This window comes from Uloborus diversus, chromosome 7, assembly GCF_026930045.1.
Source record: "Uloborus diversus isolate 005 chromosome 7, Udiv.v.3.1, whole genome shotgun sequence".
Classification (NCBI taxonomy): Eukaryota; Metazoa; Arthropoda; class Arachnida; order Araneae; family Uloboridae; genus Uloborus; species Uloborus diversus.
In genome coordinates this window covers 103,184,055-103,207,489 of record NC_072737.1, presented here as the reverse complement: position 1 = coordinate 103,207,489, position 23,435 = coordinate 103,184,055, and the positions used below count along the sequence as shown (strand labels likewise).

Sequence of the window (23,435 nt, the reverse complement as noted above, 5' to 3'; positions counted from 1 at the left end):
TGAAAAAGCAGTAATTGTGCATGTGAAAAAACGGGTTGTGGCAAATGCAGTCCTGCCTATGTGAGCATCTGACGGAAAAAAAAGAAACATTAAAGAGATATTTATTGACACGGATTGGAACTGGCGCCATTCTGATTAACAGCGCGACACTCCAACCAACCGAGCATTTGCGCATTCATTTTCGAATGCTATTCATTGAAGCACTGTGTCATAAAAAACAGCAAAAAAGCTTTTTGCCAAAAAAAAAACATGCGTCTATGTTTTGTCATTAGCCAGCATGATACGCTTTAAAATTATTCGTAAAAAAAGGAATTTGATTAAGGAATGAGGAAGATCTCGCATAGCGATTGAAACAAACATTCTAGGGAAATAATAAAATAGATTGAAAATAAGTGTTTTTATTTTTTAAAATTGATACAATTCCCCATAGCAGGCTGCTTTAACCGTTACGGCTTGAATGCCAGCACATGTTTTTCTTTTCATCGAACAATTAAAATTCGAAACCAAAACCAGTTGAACTAAGTCCGTTTTTTAAGTGTAATTTTTCGAATGTAGACAAAATGCATTTTTTCGTACGTCGAAAGGAGAGGAGAAGAAAATGATTTCTTACTAATGAAGTTGATAATAATTATAATGTTTTACATCGCATTCGCATAAATAGTTTAAAGTTTACTGGGTGAAACTTTTAATTTCAATTTGGCTTAGTATTTTTTCATTCATCCAAAAGGTCGAACAATGCTATTAGAAAAATCGACATTTCAGCATACAATAAAAAAGTTTTTCAGTACAAAAAGGATTCCCTTGAGGTCTGAATTTTGAAATCTAATACTTTTTTTATGCTTACATTATACTCAGTGGTCTGACAGGAGTCAAAGCTTGAAAAAAAAAAAAAAAAAACGAAAGAACACCATCGACTAATAGTCAACTCATCTGAATAATAACTGTAGCCTGCATAAAGGAATCGAAACGTAAAGTAGCATTCCCCTTCGTATTTATTTTATTTCCTTACATGTGTTATGTGTTGTATGTTATGAGTACATGTAATACGTAATATTAATCTAAAATTAGCTGGAGGTGTCTTGAAAAATTTCAGTCTATAGCATCCCAGGGGACAGGAGCCGTATGTAGAAGCAATAAACCCAACGAGTAAGGTCCTATTGCAACTCGAAACATAGTTTGAATTCAAGACGCAAAAATTCAAATCAATACCAGGGGTTGGATGCTGGATGTCTTTTTTTTTTTTTTTTTCAATATTATTTTTATTTATTTAGCTTTCTGCATTATGCATAGTAGTAAAACTATATCCTTGCGGGTGCTTACGAAAGTGCAAAGTAAGATGTACGGAGTAGGCTGATTGCTTGCTCTTAAAATGGACCTTATTTGCTATTATTCTTCTGATGTGCCAATTTGTTTGTCACTTTGTCTGCCCCTGTTTAGCGATCAATTCCTCTTTTACTATTGAATCATTGCAACTACACTGAACTGAGTCTTAACTTGGATACACTAAAAACTATTTAATAGCACAACATTTAAAACATTGCTAAATAATTTGAATTCAAAATTCAAATTATCATTTTTAAATTATTTTTTAAATTTTCATATGATATTAGTTCTTATTCCGTTAAAAGTACTAACGCATACTTTGAAGCCAGTAGACCTGAGACACCATTTATTCGTATTTGCACTCTGTGTAAATATTTTTGCACTATTCATTAGAATGGGGGTGCCATTGCCTTCGAAGAGGCTGGGAACTTCTGCCTGTTAGGACCGCGGGAGGACTTTTGGAGGCATCTAAACCTTTCGCACTCTGCACTTCATTAGACACGACAACAACAACAACAACTCGATGTAAATTTTCCGAGACATTCACGATAAGTTTCGATGGAGGTTTCAGCACCAAGATATCAACTGATCTGAGCGCATATAATTACAGATAACAACTGCCCCGAATACTCGTTCAGCTGCATCCCCGCTGCTCCGGGAACTCTTATTTTAAACGCAATTTTAGACGTAATTAGATGTTCAGCTCGTCGAAAGGGGATGTTACAGGAAGAAGTCGCGAAGATGATTCTGGTATCGAATGCGACACTGAAACAAAATTAAGCCTTGCTGAGGTTGTAGAAGAGGGATGGTATGAGGCAGTTGTTTTGATCGACGTTTTCGAGAGAATTGCACTTTGATGCACTGTATCTTTGAAATTAAGGAGAAAATATAATTGACAAAAATGGTGAATTGCTCTATTTCACTGCCTAATAAGATAAAAAGCCATGTTTTTTCTTTTTCCTTCTGATTTCCTTTAAATAATTGCAATAGTAATTTAGTGTGGCAGTAATTTTTAATTGCAATAGTAATTAAGTGTGGAATTCTTTGATGATATATGATATGTTATTTCTAATTAATCGAAACTACAGCATTGTTTTTAAAAAGCGCTGTTTAGCAATTCATAATTTAGAAATTGCTGACAGAGTAGCGCAGTGGTTATGCGTTGACCGCCCAAAGGCGTAGGTTCAAGCCTAGCTTCTGTCGGTAGGTCTTCAACATGCAGAAAACGGACTGTCCATGTCGTATGATTATGCGACACGTAAAAGATCCCTTGAATACTCGGTAGGCTTGGAATACTCTTGGCAAAATTAAATTCTTATTGCTCTTTCGCTTCGAAGAGAGCCCCGGTACATCCATCTGGTGAGGAAACTGGGCGTCAACATTTTCATGGCAATGGCTATCCGTCGATAGAGGTGCTCACAAAAGAAAGGGGGCCGGCTCTTGGAAAATGCACTAGGTATGCAAATGGTGAGAAATCAATACGCAACCCCATTTTGAACTGCAACTATTTAAAATTTTCTAGACTAGACACGTCTACAGAGATCTTTTTGAACAGTGAGATGGACAAAAGTGCGGTTGAGTTGCAACCACAGACCTTTTCTGTTATTGCACATGTTACAGACTTGGATGCTTGAGTCCCCCAAACTGAAAGAAACGCCGAGGAAAGTACTTGAAAAGCTCTAATTGATCCTGAAAAACCAAACATAAAAAAATTAAATCAAATTATACCAGAAGAAAAGAAAGAAACAAATTTCTCAGTAATTCAACAATTTTAAAGTAAAGTTTTCAACAAAGTCATTAAAAAAAAAAAAAGAAAGAAATCAGTATTTTTCGTAAAGAAAATCCCACTCTATATTAACTACTTAATATTTGTACCCTTATGTGTAGTTCTCATTGCGTGATACCCAATGTTAAAATCATCCTTGTATGAACAAAATAAATAAACAAATTAATGTAAAAAAACAATAATAATGTAATTAAGTGGCATAAAATTATTCCTCCTATTAGTGATCCAAAGTTCGAGTTGTTAACCTTCTTAGATGGCATGCATTTGAAGTTCTACACATCAGCTTAAGCACTCTCATGTCCCCCCCCCCCCCCCCATCAATTAAAAAAAAAAAAAAAGAAGAAGAACCCTGAGCAAATCCTCGGAGGAAGATCTAGGAAGAAACCAACATTAATTAGATCCTCCAAAAGAAGGAAGGGAAAATGGAACGAAATGGAAGTTTTTAGGAATAAAAAAGAACATTCAGATAGGGACAAGGAAAGGTGTTGAGACTATTTTCGTAACTTAACTGTAAAATCTAAGAAGGAAATCTTCCCGATATAATAATGTTCCTTTCTGCATATTGCATTCCATTCTTGTCAAAAGCGCCGCTTGATGACGAAATCTGTCAAAGTAATCTCTTTACTTAAAATATCTCAGCGCTTTTAAAACAAGTATTTCCGTGGACTACTCTTCCTCAGCTTAAAATGCATCAGGTTAAGTAATAGGAAAATTTTCACTTCGATCACGATCACATATCTCATGATTATATTAGGAGTCTACAAAATATCTTTAAAAATGCCAAGTTTGCGAAGAATTATTTAATTATTTGCACTAATCTGCAAGAACAGAGGCGGACTGGCCCGTCGGCGGACCGATGCGCCCTCCCGCTTATGCGCCCTCAAGCCTGACACCTTTTTTTTTAGTTGTTGAATTTCCCCTAGCTTTTAATTTCTCCTTTGTTTCCTTTTTTTAAATTATTTATTTATTATTTATGTTTTTTTTTTTTTTTTGCACCTATTTTTTCCTTTTTGCACCTCCCCCCCCCCCCCCCCCCCCAAGGTTGACGCCCTTTCGAGGGACCTTTCGAGGTCTGTCCTTGCCTCAGTGCCGACTAACGTAAGTCCAAAAATTGCGATTTTCAGTTTGTTAGTTGTACATTGTATGTAGAATCCTATTTCGCATCGAGCCATGCGAAGGTAATTCTTTAAAAAAGAAAATTCTTTGTAAATATTTACTAGCGTCAAAAGAGCACACGCCTTATCTTTTGCATGCGCGGAGACGGTCTTTTTTCCTCTGTCCTGTAAAATCGTGATTATGTGACTTACGTTGTTCTGGATCTGAGGTACAGTAATTTACTTCGAATGAGGACAAACTTTTTTTTTTCTTCGCGCATTTTTGAACGCCTTAAATTCTAAATCCTACTCCTAATTTCATCAATGATATCAAAATGAGCCACAATAGTTAGAAAAAGTGTCACATGATTATGGCACGAAGACTAGGTTAACAAACGGACCCGCAACGTTATGATAAATAAATTTATTATTGTTGATCATGCCTACCTCCCATCCCCGTTGGGCATGATCTTGGATTGAATAACCTACAAAATATAAATTATAACCATAGACGTAGTAATACTAGATACACAACTGTATAGCAAGAGCTAATAACCGCCATTGAATGCGCGAAACTTGAAATAGACGGTCAAAAGTAATGCATTGCTGTTTGCATCCCTTTTTTCTTCGGCAAAAGTTATTGCATTCTATAATAGAAGGGTTCGTTGTCCATGGAACCGGTTTCTAGTTGTGTATCTGGTTAATACTACATCTATGATTATAACATATGAATTATATGGAGGTATTCAGAAAGTATTACGTTGTAACTTTTAAAGCAGGTGCTATTGTGTGCATGAAACATAGGGGCGTGCACAGACATTTTGGGGGCCCTCACAAATGAACCACCCCTCCATATTTTTTACCCTTACGTCCCTAAATATATTTCGCCCCTCATTTTTAAAATCAGGGGCCCCCTTCAGGCTCGGGCCCGGGGCAACAGCTGCCACCCCCCCCCTTGGGCACGCCCTTATTAAAGCAAGGGTGTGAACGAGGAGGTAGCGGTGCCCCGATCTGAGGTCACGGGAGGTCACTGTGATTTTCCCGAAATTTCCTTATTCGGCAAACTTTGTAGTTTTGGCAATATTATCATCATTCGGGAAAAAATTGGAGTTCCATTCTACCAAAATTTTAAGTTTCATTTGCGAAATTTGGAGTTCCACTCAGGCGCCATTTTCAAAAAGTGAAATGTGGGATATAACGGTGGTCATATTTGGATTTAGGGGGTCATTTTGCATAAGAAATATGCCGGAAGCGTTTTGAAGGTTTTTTTCTTTGCCACGCAGTGTAATTTAAAATTCTGTACTGGGATAGCTACAAATTTATGTTTTGTCTTTGGCGTAGGGAACACCCCCCCCCCCTCAATTAAATTTGCCTCTTTAACAAAATAGTATTCAAGTTTTTACAATTTTCTGGTTTCTCCGAATTTTTGGTAATGAGATCGACGTCCTTCCTAATTACCTCTAACCAGCGGGCTTGTGTACTTATACACATCCTCATATTTCTTTTTTTCAATAAATTCTATTGGCTGAAGCCAATAGAATTTATTGAAAATGGTGTTCGCTTGTTCATCGAAATGAATTCGAATCGAAACAAACTGAAAGACAGGTAGAAAATCACTGAAAAGAGGAATTCATTTGTCACCTAACCGAATGATTTGGAACGAATTTTTCTTCCGCCCCACATTTTCCGAAAACAATTCAAGACGGAAAGTTTGGGCTCCGTGTTTCTGCTCTAATAAGATTTCGCGACGACTCCTCATTAGATGAGCTAACTGCTATCTTCTGCTAAAATACAGGTTAATTACTCCTGTAATGAGCAGCCCGACAGATCTCCTTCGGATTTCGAAAAGGAGAGAAAAAAAAAGTACTGGCTCGACGGCTAATTGGCAGAAGAATGGCACACATCGGGGTGATAATGAACTTTTGCATCGCTCGTGTCTCGCTTGCTCATCCATATGACGTCGGATGGAGGCCACCGTGAATCACCACTCATCCGACCACTTCGCAGGCGACGACCTCTGCGAAAATGTTGAGCTCCTCGCAACGGCGCCATTTTGGACTTCAGTGCTGTGGAGCACCGACGATTGAAAAATAATGAAATGTTCGGATGTAATTGGGGGGGGGGGGGTCAGCAGAGGCGCCCTGAGGAGAGGTCACGGAACAGTGGCGTATATATGTTTTTATTTTGGAGGGGGCCCTTATAACCGAGATTAGTTCCCCTCCTCCACTTTTTTTTGTAGTTTCAACTTTTTTTTTGGGGGGGGGGGAGGACCGGTGCCCTGATCTTCTCATTTTTTTTCAAGGTGGGGCAAGGACTTCGTTTCGTCTTCCAAGGGCAGAACCAAAACATAGTTTTAAGAGGGCACTCTTAAAAAATTCTCGCTTCTGATGGGGGAAGAGGGGAGGGGTCCGGTGGGTTCTTCCCCGGAAAGTTTTTGAAATCAAAGTTCTAAGAACGCAGTTTTAGACCGTCTCTGGTGATGCTTTGGGGTGAAATAATTCTAGAGCACTTCTGCGGAAATTTTTAGAAATCGAAACCTTAAAAACGCCATTTTCGGCTACATTTGTTGCAGATAGAGTAATAAAAGGAATAGGACTTTTTGAAGTTGTCCCCGATTGATTTTTTTTAAAAAAAGAGCTTAATCGATCATCTCTCTGCCCGATTTTTCGAAATTGAAGTTCTATAAGCGCAGGTTTCGTCCTTAACTTCGTTAAGACAGGGCGGTTCTGGGGCTCTCCCGAAAACTATCTCGAAATTGAAGTCCTAAAAAATAAAGTTTTAAAAAGATATTCAGTGGTTAATTCAGCTAAGAGATAATCAGTGGGGTTTAAATGCTATCCACCTTAAAGTTTTTTAATTTTCAGATTTCATTTGGGAGTTTTGGGCACTCGTCCAAATTTTTTTTTTGTAATTGAAGTCTTTAGAACGCGACTGTGGACCATATTTGCTAATGTTAGAGGTTTGGCCAATTTTCAAAATTGAAGCCCCAGAATAAGCAATGTTGAACGATTTTCGATGCTATTAGAAAGCAATGCATTTAGTAATCGTCCCCTGGAAATTTTTCGACATTGAAGCCCTGGAAAACGAGATTCGAGACGCTCTTTTATGGTTTTGTTGTGTGTGTGTGCGGGGGGGGGGGCAGCTTGTGAAGCTTAGCATTTTGAAGACTTTTTTAGTTTTAAACCGACTGGGCAAAAGAAAAAAAAACGGGGCTGTGGGATGAAAGAAATAGAGTTGTTGGGCGTAATTACCTGATTAATAGTTAGCAACTTTTGAAATTTTTTATTTTAACGTTCTTTTCAAAAGCAATTCAGCTTTTTTTCCCCCAACATTAGGCAATCTTTGGAAAGAAAGAGTTCAAAAATCCTCCCCTGAAAGGTAAAACACAACTTCATGTTATCTTTGGAGAATGTAGACGTTTACAGCTAAGGAGCGGTTAAGGATCTCTATCCGAAAGTTTTCAAAATTGAAATCTAAAAGGCACAATTTCAGACTACTTTTGGTAGTAACCTTAGTGAAAGGATGGTGATTCCAGGACTCTCCTCCAGAAATGTTTTGAAATTGATGTCCGAAAAACGTCTAAATAAATGCGTTTTTAGGACATCAATTTTCCAATATTACTCCAACCGAACAACTAAAACGTATTTTAAATTTCTTGCAAGGGACGAGAGTTATGGGGAGAAATATTTTGAAGACCCTTCTTATCAGATTGACTAGAAAAAAAAAGGTGGGCGGTGGGGATAGTGAAAGAAAGAGGGGTGAACTTAATTTGCTATGCAATAATCTTCATCTGTTAAAAATTTTTAATTTAAAGTTTTCTTTTTGAAAAAAAAAAAACGATATTCCCCCCCCCCCCCCAACATTATTTGCTTTTCTATTTAAAAAAATAACTACGCTTTCCCCAAACACGTACTTTTCTTGAGTAAGAGATACGGATCCCTGGATCCCTTCTGAACACCATTGCCTGCTGCCCCCTATAACGCAGGGTTCCTAAATTTTAGCGATTCGCGGCACAGTTTGAAGAATTAGAATTTTCTAACGGCATCCTAGTCTAGTTTACTTATTATTGTTACCATGGGCACTTCGAGACACTCATCACCTCTTTTTGCGGAACCCAATTCGGAAATTCCTAACACAACGTATTATAATTATTATTATGTATTATCCCTATCATTTTTTGTTTATTCTTTTTTTTCTACCTTTATTTAATTTTTTTTCTAGATTTTGGAGGGGGCCCGGGCCCCCTCAGCACCTCCCTTAAATACGCCCTTGTCACGGAAGGTCTCTGTGACATCTGAAAAAATTTCTTATTCAGCACATTTTGTCTGACGATACGGCAAATTCGAAGGTACCAGTGTAGAATTGTTTTTTTTTTTAATTATTTATTTGTCATGCCAATTTTGTGTAGTTGTGTGTGCATGTTTATCATACTTAAGAATTAATTAGGAATTTTCCTCCTTCTAAAAGTATAAGTTCGGGATATGGCACCCCTGGAGGTTCAGCTGACCCCCCCCCCCCTCCCCAGCTTTGGAAAAAAAAGTGTTTTTACTTATAAGTGGGAGTGGCTTTTGCTGTTTTCTGATAAAATTTACATGAAGTAGACACCCTTTGCAACCCCCCCCCCTCCGAAAAATTTGAAATAGTTTACACTTGACCGTAGTTGATGTCCTTTTGATTTAATTTTTCTATGCTTACGTTACAATGCAAACTCTTCTGGTCTACGAGCCAACGCGAACATGTCCCTTCTCCGGACACACGCGCGCGTACAAACGTACCAAATTTCTTTTGTATTTTTAAGTTTTCACTTTTGTCGGCAGTCCCATGACTGCTTTTTTTTAATTTTTTAATAGCTTATTAATAATTTTGTTAAACATACGTTCATCAATTTCCTTTTTGTTCGGGCAGGAGCGGAATTTTTACATTGTTATAATTATAATGAGCTCCTTACTTAAAGTTTTTTTACTCGAGGGAGAGCAGGATTTTCATTTTGTTTCAATCGTAAGTTATTTTAATCTTCCTAGAAAACGGTATAAATATCCGCTATCCAAATAAGATTGTGCAGCAATCTTCGGGGGTTGGTAAATTCAGTGGGGGCGGGGGAGAGGCGTAGCCCCCTAGGTTAATGTATTAAATACATAAGTAAGCATAATTTTGTTTCGAAAATTGAGTTCTTTAATTGTAAGTATATTAAACCGTTTGATTCTTTGTACTCAGGGGTGCCCATCCCCCCCAAGCTCAATGGCGCAAATTCCCCCCCAAAAATTTTCTCGCTTTCGAATTGGGTTAAACATAACAGTTTTTAAAGTGTATAATTTCCAGTCAAATTCACGGGGGGGGGGGGGAGCGCAAACAAATACCATTTGAATTGGAAGGTTGTTGGATTGCTGACCTGCCTTGCCTTCCCTAATTTTAAAACGTGGACCTTGACTAAACAAGTTTCGGGTACCCCCGAATTTAGCTACACCTTATTATTATTTTGTCAAACGTATTAATAATTACAGACACAACTTTCTGGCTTGGGATGGAGCCATTACTAGATGCATATACAATATGAACCGTGAAACGGAAATTTATTGTCCCTTAAATAGGGGGTGCGGGTAGTTTCTCCCCCGAAAAATTTTTCGAAATTTTAATTTTTAAAACCAGTTTTACACGATCTCTGGTGATGTTAGGGGAATAAAAGGTTTGGTGGTCCCTTCCCCGGTAATTTTTCGATATTGAAACTTTAAAAGTGCAACTGTAAATAGTCTATCGTTGTGTTAAGGAGGACTTTCCTTTGTTTTCAAAATTTGTAGTTCTAAAACCGCAGTTTTAGACAATCTGTGGTAAGGAAAGAAGAGATCATAGGGCTTCGTCCCTGGGAAATTTTCAAAATTAAAGTCTTATCAACGCTATCTATAGTTGGGGGACAAGCAGTTTTCTGAAATTGAAATTCTAAAATAGCAATTGTAGCCGACCTTTGTGACGTTAAGAAAAAGAGTTTTCGGAAGCTCTTCCGGAATTTTCTCGACATTAAAGCCCTAAAAACCAAATTTAAGACGACTTTTTAATAATGTTGACGAGAGTGGGAAGAGGGAGAGGGACTCCACTTAAATTTCCGAACTTGTAGCTTTAGAAACGCAGTTTTGATATATCTTGATAATTGTTAGTGAAAGCCGAATTTCGGTGCCATTCCCCCGGCAATTTTTTGAAACTGATACTCCCAAAAACGCAATTCTAAGTTTGTCTTTGATCGTGTTAAGGAAAGAGGGGGGAAATCAGGGGCTCTCTCCAATAAATTTTTCAAAATTGCATTAATAGAAACGCAGTTTTAGATGACTCTTGATGATAAAGGAGGGTGTCATTCTGGCGTTACAGTGGGGGCGCTCTCCTGGAAGTTTTCCAAAATTGAAGTCGCATAGCGAAAAAAGATGGATCACACACACCATGACAGATATTTTTCGGAAATCCTCAAAAATGAATTCAGCTCAACTATTCTGCACACATCGAAAATCAGAACTCAAGAATTTTAGCGAATCAAATATCCTTCTATACATATCAGCTATGGGAGAAAGTAAATATGATTTACGAAAAATAATTTAAACACTTTAAAACCAACATCACTGAAAGTTTTAATAAAAATCATCTAATGATAATTTGAAACGATCAGTTTAAAAATGGTAGAGAAGATGGGAGTAAAGTGAAATGAGAAAATTCTTTATATGCTTAAGCTAGTTAATGAAGAAAATATATAAATTGTCAATTGGAGGGATAAAAATGTGTAATTCGCAAACTTCAAAACTAGTTGCTTAACGATTGAATCAATGAAAGACTAGAGCATACTGGTCAGACTTATAACAATCAATAAAACATTTTTGACCTCCCTCCCCTCGCATCAATGTCACACGTATTCATCATGCAGAATAGTGCTACTTCCAGAAAATTTATCAGATACTGAAAAGAAATCAAATCGTTCTGATCCAACTTTGAAACGGACACCAACTTTATGCGGTCTGTGATGCTCCTTTCATTGAAAAAGAGAAACGGTCATTAAATTTTGGAAAGAGTACCAGGGCCGTCGCTAGTTCAAAAACTCGGGGGGGGGGGGGGTGCGCTTTTGGCGGCCCTTTAATTTTTTTCAAACTCATGTTTAAATATGCAGAGAGAGAGAAAATTTGGCTTCTCGTTTAACAGGGATAGTCATACTACTAGACTTTAGTACTAGTAATATAAATTGATCGTAAGGATAATATTCAATCAGAATCAGGGTGTCGGAGGGTTACCTTCTTGCATTATTTCGCAATTTGACGACATAAAAACGCAGTTTTTAAACTATATTTTAAATTTGGGGGGGGGGGAGAAGAGTTTCCAGCATAGCCTCTCCCGATAATTTTTCCAAATTTAAGTTCCCAACACAATCGACAATCGTACGTTATATTTAATTATGTTCAGGAAGAGGGGTCCGGGAGCTCTCCCTCGGGAATTTTCAAGACTGTTATCTGAAAAACACAGTTTTAGACGATCTATGGCGATGTTAAGGGAGGAAGAGTCGGGGTCATCGTTCTATAATTTTTCAAAATGCAAACTGTAAGCACGCATTCCCAATTGTGAATAATTTGTGATTGTGACGAAAGGGGGGGGGGAGTTTTGACGGGGCTCGCGACCAGAAATGTTTCGTAATTGAAGCACTAAAAGCGAGATTTAAGACATTTTTCGATGATGTTATCGAGCACTCTCGAAAAAAATTTCGATCCGTAGAAAACCGCAATTTTTAGACAATTTTTGGTAATGTTAATGAGTGGAGAGATTCGCAGTCCTCCCCTGGCAAATTTTCAAAATTGAAATTCAATTAAAACTATCATAAAAGATTTATTAATACTAGACGTTTATGCTAAAAGATGGGTTCTGAGAACATTTTTCCGGGATTTTTTTCAAATTTTAAAAACTCATTTCTAAGCCAGCTTTGGGGACGTAAAAAGAAGGGTTAGGAGTTCCGCACTCTTCCTTTCAGTTTGGCTATGTCCTTCTTAGATTCGTTGTCAATTTTAATTATTGATAAACATATTGTGGTAAAATTTTCTTCCAATTTTCCTTTGCCAAACACGATTATTTGCTTGGATTTTCCATAACAAAACTTTCAATTTCTCCCCTAATATTTTTGCTTTCTTGCAATACAAGCGTTTGCAGCCTTAAAAAAAAAAAAGAACTTTTAATATTTTGAACAGATGTGGTAATTTTTTGGGATACCTTAGGTCTCTATTCCACTTTATTTTATTTTAAATATGCCACCTGCATCTCTTGATCAAGCTGTGGATTTACATACGATTTTTACATTCAAAAATTAAGAACTTTTGGTGTGAGTTATTCATTTCAATACTTTGAATCTCTCTTTGCATTTAACTGTTATTATTATTTTTTTTCCTCTCTATTTCAAATTTATTTCGGCAACCCATACATTTTTCTCCACTTAGCAATGATTTTCAGGACAATATTTTTCATTAAAAAAAAAAAAATAATAATAATAATAATAATTACATGTGGGGAATTTTTCTGCGAGCCCTGTTCTATGGACTGTTCCAATGAAGCTGTCCTATTTATTTATGTTTTTTTTAAACTGAAGAACCATGAAGCATAGTTTTGTATAACCAAGGCCGCCGAGTGACAAGACGTGCATACCCATTCTGCGACCTAGTGAAAAGTGTATTTTACTGAATACTTTTTTTTTTTGCGTTAATAAAAATGTTTAAAGCGTACATTTCCGCGACTCTTAATAAAAGAAAATCGTGGATGTTCCTAAATTGTATTTTAAAATTACATTTTCTATTCAAATTTTACAGAAAAAATACTTTTTGGCACTATTATTTCAATTGTTCATTTATAATTACTATTTTAATTTTTTAAAACAGCGAAGAGTTTTCCTTTCTTTTCGTTCGTTTTCATCGCTAAAATGAAATTGGCGGCCCCACCTCTGAAAAACTGGGGGGTGTAGCACCCCCGCCCCTTTTGGCGATGGCCCTGAAGAGTATGTGAAAAAAGTATTATTAATGCATCTATTTCTTGTTGAATAAGTTTAAATATTTTTTCTTTCCAAAATTCAAAAATTTCATGTTCTAAAGAAAAAAAAAAGTTAAAAAAAAAATCCCCCCCAAAAATTTTGATGGCGCAACTTGCGCCATAATCCCCCCCTGTGGGCACCCCTGATTTGTACTATAACTTTCAATTGATTGATGACCGATTGTATCAGCCAATTTGTTGTTTGCTTGACAGTGTTAACGTGATTATTTTGATATAAAAAAAAAAGATAGCTAAGCGTATAGAAACATTTCTGCTGTTCCAGCGACGCTCTTATTTTCCTCTTAACGAAAACCTACGGACAATGTGCAGATTAAAGAATGTCTTAGTTGGTTATGTGTGGAATAATGTAATTTGCAGGATTCAGATGGTTGTTTGGGGAAATGAATCATTTTTCTGAACTTTAACGAATTATTGTAGTTAATGTGCAGATTAGCAAGCTAACTGCTAATTAGGGTCATTCCACGATAAAGTGGACCGCTTGTCCCGCACGTACGTGACAGTTCATGTATTTCATTAAAAAGTAAGAATTTTAAAGGATAATGATGAAATTTTTCGCTTAAAAGATCACACATAAGTTTCTAATTTGTTAAGCAAAAAAAAAAAAAAAAAAAAAAAAAAATTCGTTCATTAATATTTGAAAGCATTATTTTTAATGACATACAAGCGTCCCTCGTATAACACGGTACTTCTACAACACGGTTTCGATATTGCACGGTACGAAACTTGAATTTAATGCTTCATGGTTTTGATACAACACGAATGTTATATTTAAAAAAAGATGGAATTTTATTTTGGTTTAATACATTCTGTTAATTTTTGCTAATAACTCTAATATTTTACTTTGTTTTTATGAAACTTGGTTTCGATACAACATGGAACACATCCCTTGATTTACATTATTTCTAAGTCTCGTATAACACGGAACACGGTTTCGATATAACACAATGCATCTTATATAACCTGATTTTTCTCATGAAAATACATAATTAGTATTAAAAATAAGTAAACATGTTATTTTTAAAAAAAAGTCTCGTATAACACGGTTTCGATATTGCACGGAACAAATTAACCGTGTAGTACGAGGGACCTGTATATGAAGCGCCAAGTGCGGGACAAACTGGCCGTTTTCCGTGGAATGGCCCATTAACTGATTTCTGCGATAGCATAAATAAAAATACAACAACACACACATCACACAATGATTTCACAATGAAAATAAATAAATTCTGTAAAAGTTGTTTTTCTGCTATCGGAGTGTCAATACCGGAAAAACAACTCCCCTTGCTGCAGTGCGTTAGTTGCTGTAACAATGGTAGTTTTTTAAAACTAGAAAGAACGAACTTTTTAGTTTTACACTTTATCTCTGTTTCTGTATGCTCGATTTTCATTTGATAATAAATTTCGGACTTTGAATTTGCCGGAAAATAATAGGGAAATGAGGAGCAAAACTGTACAGGCGTGTCGAATCAACCCCTCTCATTTTTGCGTAATACTGTCTGATGATATCAATTATTTTAAAGTAAATGCAATGCAAAGCAGTTGAAGCTGTATTTAGTGTTTGTCGGTCATTTATTTAAAGTGTGGAGTTTGTTTCAAAATTTTCGTAACTTTTTGTCTCACTTTTAACCCCTGACACACACAGGAAGGGGGTTATAAGTTTGATGCGTCTAGGTGTATCTGTATATCTGTGTGTCTGTCTGTGGCACTCTAGCGTCTAAACGGATGGACAGATTTTGAAAAAAAAATGATTCGAAAGGAGAGTTGATTGAGAGTGTTCTTAGCTAAATTGCCTCTTTGGATGACATTAATTAACGAAGATGTTAATTAAAAACCTTTAAAAGGTTTTTCGCGATTTTTGCAATGAAAAAATAGTTAAAAAATTTAAAGTTTAGTACCAAAATAAAGAGATTTTTTTTTTCCGCGTCTGATAGAATGTGCTTGGAACTCCCATGTTTCATAGAATTCGAATTATAACGTTTTTTTAAAGTAGATTTTAATAACGGCTAAGCCTTTATTCACGCGATGGATAACCGAATTCAAATTAAAAGCAGTGATTTAAAATTTTTATTTGTTGCTAGTTTCTATTTAATCTTTACTAATAATGAAGCTGAAAGTCTGGATTTCTGTCTGTCAGGATCTCTGTGACGCGCATAGCGCCTAGACGTTCGGCCGATTTTTATGAAATTTGGCACAAAATTAGTTTGTAGCATGGGGAGTGAACCTCGAAGCGATTTTTCGAAAATTCGATTTTGTCCTTTTTCTATTCAAATTTTAAGAACATTTTCCCGAGCAAAATTATCATAAGATGGACGAGTAAATTACCAAGTTATCATAACGTGTAACATGGGCACGCCAATTGGCAAGAAATTCACCATACATTATTTGTAAATATACAGGTGAACCAAAAGACCTCTTAATTTTCTACTACGGGCAAAGCCGTGCTGGTACCACTAGTAGCAAATAAAATACTTGACATTGATTCTTAATAATACAAGGCTTTTCAAAGGAATTTTCCCTCTTAATTCTACAGTTGCGACTCAGTCGGAGGTTTTTTAAATTTTTAATTTTATCGTTGCTTGTAAAGATGCTATTTTGTATCTGAGGGGGGGGGGGATAATTGTCAAAATCGTCATTTTGCCAAGATTGACAAAAAAAAAAAAATCAAATAACCATGTATATGTCAAAAATTCCACACTCAGAACATTGCCTCTCAAAGCTATAAAGAAGTATGGTGAGTAATTTCTATCGTAAGGAATATCTCTAAAAGTCTTTTAATTTCATTTCAATGCTTACAAGTAAGTGTGATTTTGTCCCACTTTCTTCTACCTTGTGCGGATTTCCCTCCACAATTTTAGTTGCTTAAAAAAACGTCTTTCCCGAGAAAGATCTTATGGACACTCATTAATAGTTGCATACGTTAATTCTCCACTTTACGATCCTCTAATTTACGAAGACTCATGATTTTACAAGCAGTTTACCACCCAGGGCCGTATGCAAGGGCAGGCCCCGTTTATAGGGTTCAACCCCCTTCCGAAATTTTTCATCCAAAGAAATATTTTCCATTATTTATTTATTTTATTTTGTTATTTATTTTTAGGGAGCAAAATAATATGTTGTTATGATTATTATTTCATTTTTATTTGTGAAATGAAATTAGTATGGCTGAAAAATTGTACAAACTCATTATGTGTTTGTGATAGTTTATGGTAGTAGTTATTGAGAAATTCATTTATTATGTAACAATATGGCGTTTTGTAAGAACATCCCCTCCCTCCATTTAGATAATCTATTGTAACAAAAATCAATAGAATACACATGAAACCAAATTTGATACATCATCTAAATGTTTCAAAAAATGTGTTTGGTATAACCCAGTGGTAAAACCCCCTCCGAAACAAAAGTCTGGTTACGGCCCTGAGTTTAAGAGACCCGAACTATTTTTCATTAAAAGAACGCAATTCGATTTTACAAGATATCAATTTTATCAACATTTTCCATGGTCCCCTGGAGTTCGTAAAATCAAGCGCCAAATATGGTAAATTTGATATGACTGCAGATGCAAAAATTTCGGATACTTTGAAGTGATGGGAGGAAAGCAGTTTTTCCGAAGGGGGAGGGGGAGGATTCTGAAAAAAAATGGAAAAATATAATTTTTACAAACGAAAATGTAGTTTTAGAAAACATAAAAAAATGTTAAATATTTAAAAATATATTTGTCATCTATATTGTTTATTCTTTTTAAAAGACATTTGCACTTAACTTTTAAACCGATTTTTAAAAAAAATAGCCAATCATGGCCTTCTTTGTTCAAAATACCAAAAATTACCCAAGTTATTTTAATCAACATTCAACCGTTAATTTTGAATGAGATGTGATTTTTGTAAATAGTTTAGTGATATTCTATTGACAGAAATTGCTTTTTTTTTAATTCCTTTTGTATACTATGAGACTTTAAACAGAAAGTTGCTTTTTTTTTTGCTAACACACCCATTAAATAAAAATATCTTAAAATTTTTACTTAAACATTTCCACTGATCAATACTATTGATATACTAATTCTGTCCTCTGTCCTGTGTATGCATAACTGCTTTAGCGAGGAAAGCAGCAAATACTACTTTGATGTAACGGGAAATCAAATTATCTTACAGCTTGCATTATAAAAGTTATCGTGTTTTCATGTGGGATACTGAACATAAAAAACTTTAAACTAAACAAGCATTAGAGTATAAATATTGTAAATTTCTAAATACATTATTTTATACCATAAATATTAAACTTTTCAATTTTTCCCGAATGAAACTAAACACCTTCAGGAAAAAAGAGGGGGAATTCCCAAAATTTCCGTGTTTTTTCCCAACGGTTCAAATCTGTAGTCATGATAGGCTTGCCAGATTTCTGAAACGTTCAACCGGGACACCGGAATGCCCCCCCCCCCCTTCTGTCGCGAGTATTCAAAAGGGAACTGGGGTGATAAAGAACTCAAGTAAAATTTTCTGAAGACAGTGTGAAATTTTCAGAAACTATGAGAAACTGGACCCCCCCCCCCCCTTACGTAAACAATTATTGGAAAGAAACATTTTTAATATTTTCCTTTTTTTAAACAATTTTTTAGCTTTAGAATGTGTTGTCAGCCCAAAATATTCGGAAACTTCGGATCACAAACACCCCTGGCTGGTTTTTAACGTATTTTAGAGGGTAGTTCAATCTCAATGCCATGAATAAATACTAATTATGAGCCTAAACCAGGGGTTATAATAAATGACACAAGCAGATAAATTTAAACATTTTATTTCTTACAAGTTAATATTTATTAGTTACTTTAGTAAGAAGAAATACTTTGAATGAGGAATAAAAACTTAAACAATATTTACGTGTATTTTACATTCGCTAGAAAAATTCTCACAAGTTGATTCGATATTAATTATACGAGTCTATGTTTCATATGACAAAGTAATTATCCAAAATAATCCTTCACAGTTAATTATTTTTAGACTTTTTTGGTCATCTAATAAAATTTATCTTTTTTCGGGACCTGAAGTAAATCTGCCGGGACTCCGGGATTTTACCTGAAAACCAAGACCGTTTCCGGTCAAATCGGGACGTCTGGCAAGCCTAGTTATGGCCCATTCGACCACAGACAGATGAGTCTCCATAACTGAGCATACGTAACTGGATAATTCCTGTTCGTGTCCAGCAAGTAGGAAGAGTGTTATGGAAATGATTTTTCACGAACCGTATCGTGGAAAGACACCGGCGGAAAAACAATTAGTGCAGGAAGCGGGAAAAGAACAAATCTACCACCGGAGCGTGCCTTCTGGTGTTGCCTGCTCTGGGAAGGACATTGAACTATCTGTCTATTCCAGTTCTGGACCCCGGTCTCGGATCAGCGCATGTCCAAAGTGCTGCTCTAATAGGGTTATTTGTAGGGTTTCGTCGTGCAGTTCCGAAACTAAGTGAGAAAAACGAAAGTGTGTCGAGTTTCGGATTCGATCCTTGTTAACCCTTCGAAACTCGCGCCGTGAGCGAAATGCTCGCACCACTGAGGGGAGAGGGGCTGTGCATAAATAATGTGTGCTGCACATATTTTGTCCGCATATTTGTCCCCCTCCACCCGTTGTCGCACTCCCTTTGTCCAAATCAGGCTATATTATGTAAACAAATTGTATTAAAAATGTGTGGTGTCACATTTTTTGTTACTCCCTCTCTCTTCCTCTTGTCAGAAACTGTCAATTTCCCCCTTACCCTCCGTCTTTCCCTTCAAAGCACGACGTCATTTTGTGGACGAACCCAGATACTTTTTTTTTTTTCAATTCCTATCATATCAATTAGCTCACTCTCCCTACATATATTTATACGATTATACCTTGTTTAAATTTTCATTAGTAAATAAATTACTTTTTATTCATCCACTCAAGTTCAGATACATCTTTTTAACTTATAGTGGATAACACTTGATGTTATTACGGTTTTTTTTTTCAAATATTAATTCATTCATTAAATTTAATTATATTATTTTATTTTTTATTTATTTATTTATTTATTTATTTTGGCAAGGTGTGATTGAAATTAGCCAACGTGGCTAATATCAGTCACACCTGGCAACCTTGAGCAAGTCGATCATGTATACATATCGCTTGTTTGGAAGAAGAGTGCCACAAGGGTGAATCCGGGGAAAGTTTTCAAGGAGGGGGCGGTTGATTTTTTAACTGACCTCTTACCACGTATCTGATTTATTTTATAATTGGGGGGAGGAGGGGGCTTCTACAGTATTTTTATCTAAAACAACTAAAATATAGAGACTTAGCCAAGGAAGTCCCCGAAATTATTCTTTTCTTTTTCTGTTGAAAGACGTATTCTTAAATTGCGTTCAGAACTTCAGTTTTGTAATAATTCTGGGGGAACATTACGAGACCCTCTCCCCCTAACATCATCGAAGATCACCCAAAACTGCGCTTTTTGAAACTCCAGTTTCTAAAAATTACCACAGGATAGTCACGGAGCCCATTCTTTCTCCTAACACTACCCGAGATGTCTACAATCGTGTTTTTATACTTAAATTTTGCAATATGCCCGGGAAAGGGCTTCCAAGCTTCTTCTCCAAAACTCACCAGACATTGGCTAAAATTTCCTTTTTGAAACGTCAATGCCGAAAAGTTTCCAGAGGGAAGATTCGAACCAGTTTCTTTTCTTAACGACATAAAAAAGGAGCTTACATTTTAGGGCTTCAACTCGGAAAAATGGCCGGTGCAGGGCCCTCAAGGGAGGGGCGATCTTCCCCATTCGCTCCCTTGTATCCGTCTTTATGTAATCGTAAGTCTGGATCGTTGACAGCTGTGATATATGGAACAGTCCTTTGTTGATCTAAGAGGGAATTGACTTATTTTTTTCCCTTGTTAGTTTGTTTCTTCAAATACTATCACTTTGTACAACACTTTTGTTTAGAACAAATATATTATGAAATATATTGAAATGAAAAATATTTTTAACTGCAACAGTTGACCATTGTTAATTTCGAGCCCTAGCACACCGCTTTTATGTTTTGCAGCACCCCTTACCTTTCACATTAACAATCGAATAATATAAAAATAATAATATTGGACTGGCAAACAGAGTCTTTTAACATAGATCACAACAAGGTTGAGAAACAAACGCGAAATGAAAGCAGACCGCACGCAACGAAAGAAATAAAAAAAAAATGTGTCCTAAAACACCATAGTATGTGCAAAGAGTGTTCCAATAAAAAGCATGCGTTTACGACAAGGATGGATCTAGAAATCCTTCAAGAGGGTGAAATTGCGTTTTTAGAACTTCAATTTTGGAAAAATTACAAGCTTTCCGAACCCTCTCCACTAACTTAATCCAATATCGTTTAAAGTTGTATTTTTGGAACTGCAGCTTTGAAAAATAAGCAGAGGAAAGAGAGCTTGAACCTCATTCCTTCCTCTAACGTGACCAACGATTGTTTAAAATCGCGTCTTCAAGTTTGAAATATTCCAAACATTTTAGTTTGAGAGTCCCTTTAAATTCTTTGCAGGTTGATTAAAAAATAGCTTTTGAACTTGAATGTGGTAAAATTGTCTGTAGAGCCCCTCAAGGGAGATGTGAAAACCCTCATGGCCCCTCCCTTGTATCCGTCCATGGTTGAAATGAATACTATGATGCTGAAGTTGTGTATGTGGATGGGTAAGGTAATTTTGGGAAAGGGAGAGACTTTTACAGTGTAAAAGTTTGTAATTACATAACATTGCTCAGAGATCCCAGCAATTTTCCTTTGTCTGCTCAATTTTCTTTATTTTCCAAGGCATGAAAATACTCCTTGGCAATTTTTGGTGGATTGAAATTCATTTTCAAGTAGTGAAGTATACGAACGCTGAAGACCAAAAGGGATAAATTCTGTGAGATGACTACCGATCTAAGGATGAAATCGGAGACAGCAGGGAAAGAGGAGATGTGCAGCACTATTTTGAATTTTAACTTTTAGTGTGTTTGACTGTTTGTTTATAATAACAAAATATTCAAATATAATATTTGAAAAAATATCCCACTGACGTAGAATATGACCTGTCCACAACGAAACGACAAAAAGTTTGGGCCAAGAACGCTAAATTTTCGTCAAATTTTTAAGAATGAGGGAGAACTGCTTTGAAGCTTTGAGTAGTTCGCAAGGTATTGGTTGAATTACATTTTAACCAAAAGGGTTTAGCCACCAGTGGGGCCGTGGTGGCCTGATCGGTAAGGCATCGGACTTGTGACCGGAGGGTCTCTGGTTCGATCCTAGCAGGTCAAAGATCCACCGTCTTCATTAAGGGTGACTGGGGGACGTTAAATGTGCTCGTAGTCACAAAGTCCTCCAAGTGAAACGATACCTCTGGGGGTGCTAGGCCAGAAGTTATTCGACTTCTGGTCTGGTTCTAAATTATCGAACTGTCCATAGATGGTGCTGCCATCTATCGTGTTGTCTGAACCAAGTCGGACTTCCACCTAGAAAGAGGCGTTCGATTAAACGGAAGCTGTACCCCTTTTCCTTAAAATCGAGTAGCATCGCTTCTCGGGCTCGGGTTCCCGAGTGGCATAAGTAGCAGCAACAACCCATTATAGTGTATTATATAGTGTATAAATGCAGTGGCGTCACTACGGGGTCGGTCCGCTCCTGGTGTCACTCGTCCTGGGGGGGGGGACACCCGAAGTAGAATTTCAAATTTTTGAAAAATATAAAGCTGAAATGCATTTTTAAGAATCCAAATTTTAAACATTTCCGGGGGAGACACCCCTGGACCCCCTTTTTCCTGTCTTTTGTACATTAACCCACTTAAAATTTCGTAAAACACAAATAAAGTTGTCTCTGAAAATTGAATTTCATGTTTGCATGTTTACATATAATATTAAAACTTTTTTTTTTTTGCTCGTTTATGGGGGAGGGGGTGACACCACAAATTACCACACCGGGAGTCACCCATGCTAGGTACGCCACTGATTAAAGTGGTCCTTCCCGTTTATTCACCGAGAAAAAAAACGTTACTATAGATTATGTTATTGAAATCATCGGAACAGATTAAAAGTAAGAAGATTAACTTGATTCGTCGACGGAAACGATATTTGGATAATTGTGAGTAAACCTTTGCGTAACTAATGCTTTCACTGTTTGCGATGTTCCTCATGACACGATTACTGGGCTCATGAGTTTGTTGGCTCGTATGACGTCACGTGTCGCAACATGTGCTGCAGATAAACAGAATAGTATCGGAATTAATATGATTTTAAAACCGCAATCTGCTTAATTAAAAAAAAAGAAAAAAAAGGGAATTTTTTCCACAGCTCTATATTTTGTCTATTTCCGTTTCAGTTCCAGATTTGTTGCAATAAGCAACAGCCATTGGGGTCAAAAAGAACGTTGTGGTTGTTTTTTACTCACGTTTTGATGGAAAAATGTCGATGCTAAAATCTTATTTAGATAGATATACTCAAAAACATAATTAGATCCGGGAAAGAGAAACAATATCTATTCGTACCACAATTTTTCTAGGTCAAAATGCTCAAAACTTTGAAACAACGATAAAAGCGTGACAAATTTGCAATAAAAAAAAAGTTTATATGTAGGAGGAAAAGAGAAGGAACTTTTCACAAAAGCCATCAACAATGACTAAATTCCAAATTTTCCTCATGCTGTATTTTAACATGTATGAAAATTATTTTTGACCACAGATTCATTAGATTCTACTAATGAGCAGAGGGTAAATTCAGTTACCCTCACATAACGATTCGCGATTCGATTAAATAATAAATACATAGTACATCAAAATCAAAATCCAGAAATACTAGTGACCATTACGTTATACAAAGTTATTTCAATTACAGGGAAGAAAGAAAAGCATTCAGCCATCGCAAGTAACTACCTACATGTCTACTCGATGTATTAGTTCGTGAATGCGAAATTAAAGCAATTACTGAATATGATTCTGGTGGAATTCACTGTCGTCTTCACACGTAATGCATTACATCTTTCATAAAAAGTATGTGTTTAAGAAAAAAAAAAAGAAGAGGAAACATCTCAGCATAACCTTAATGATGCTTTGTGCGTAATTTTGCTCTGAGTTCGAAAATTATGTTTAAATAAAGTGCTATTGACGTTGTTTAGAGAATTAATTTCTTTCTTTTTTAAAAATTTTCAGTGCAATGGG

General features: G+C 36.2%; 1 protein-coding gene across 1 annotated transcript in view; it reads left to right on the top strand.

Moving 5' to 3' along the window:
• LOC129225799 (F-box only protein 25-like) overlaps positions 1 to 23,435 on the top strand; it is an 87,558-nt gene that overhangs the window by 40,863 nt on the left and 23,260 nt on the right. The gene's annotated exons all lie outside the window — the stretch shown is intronic.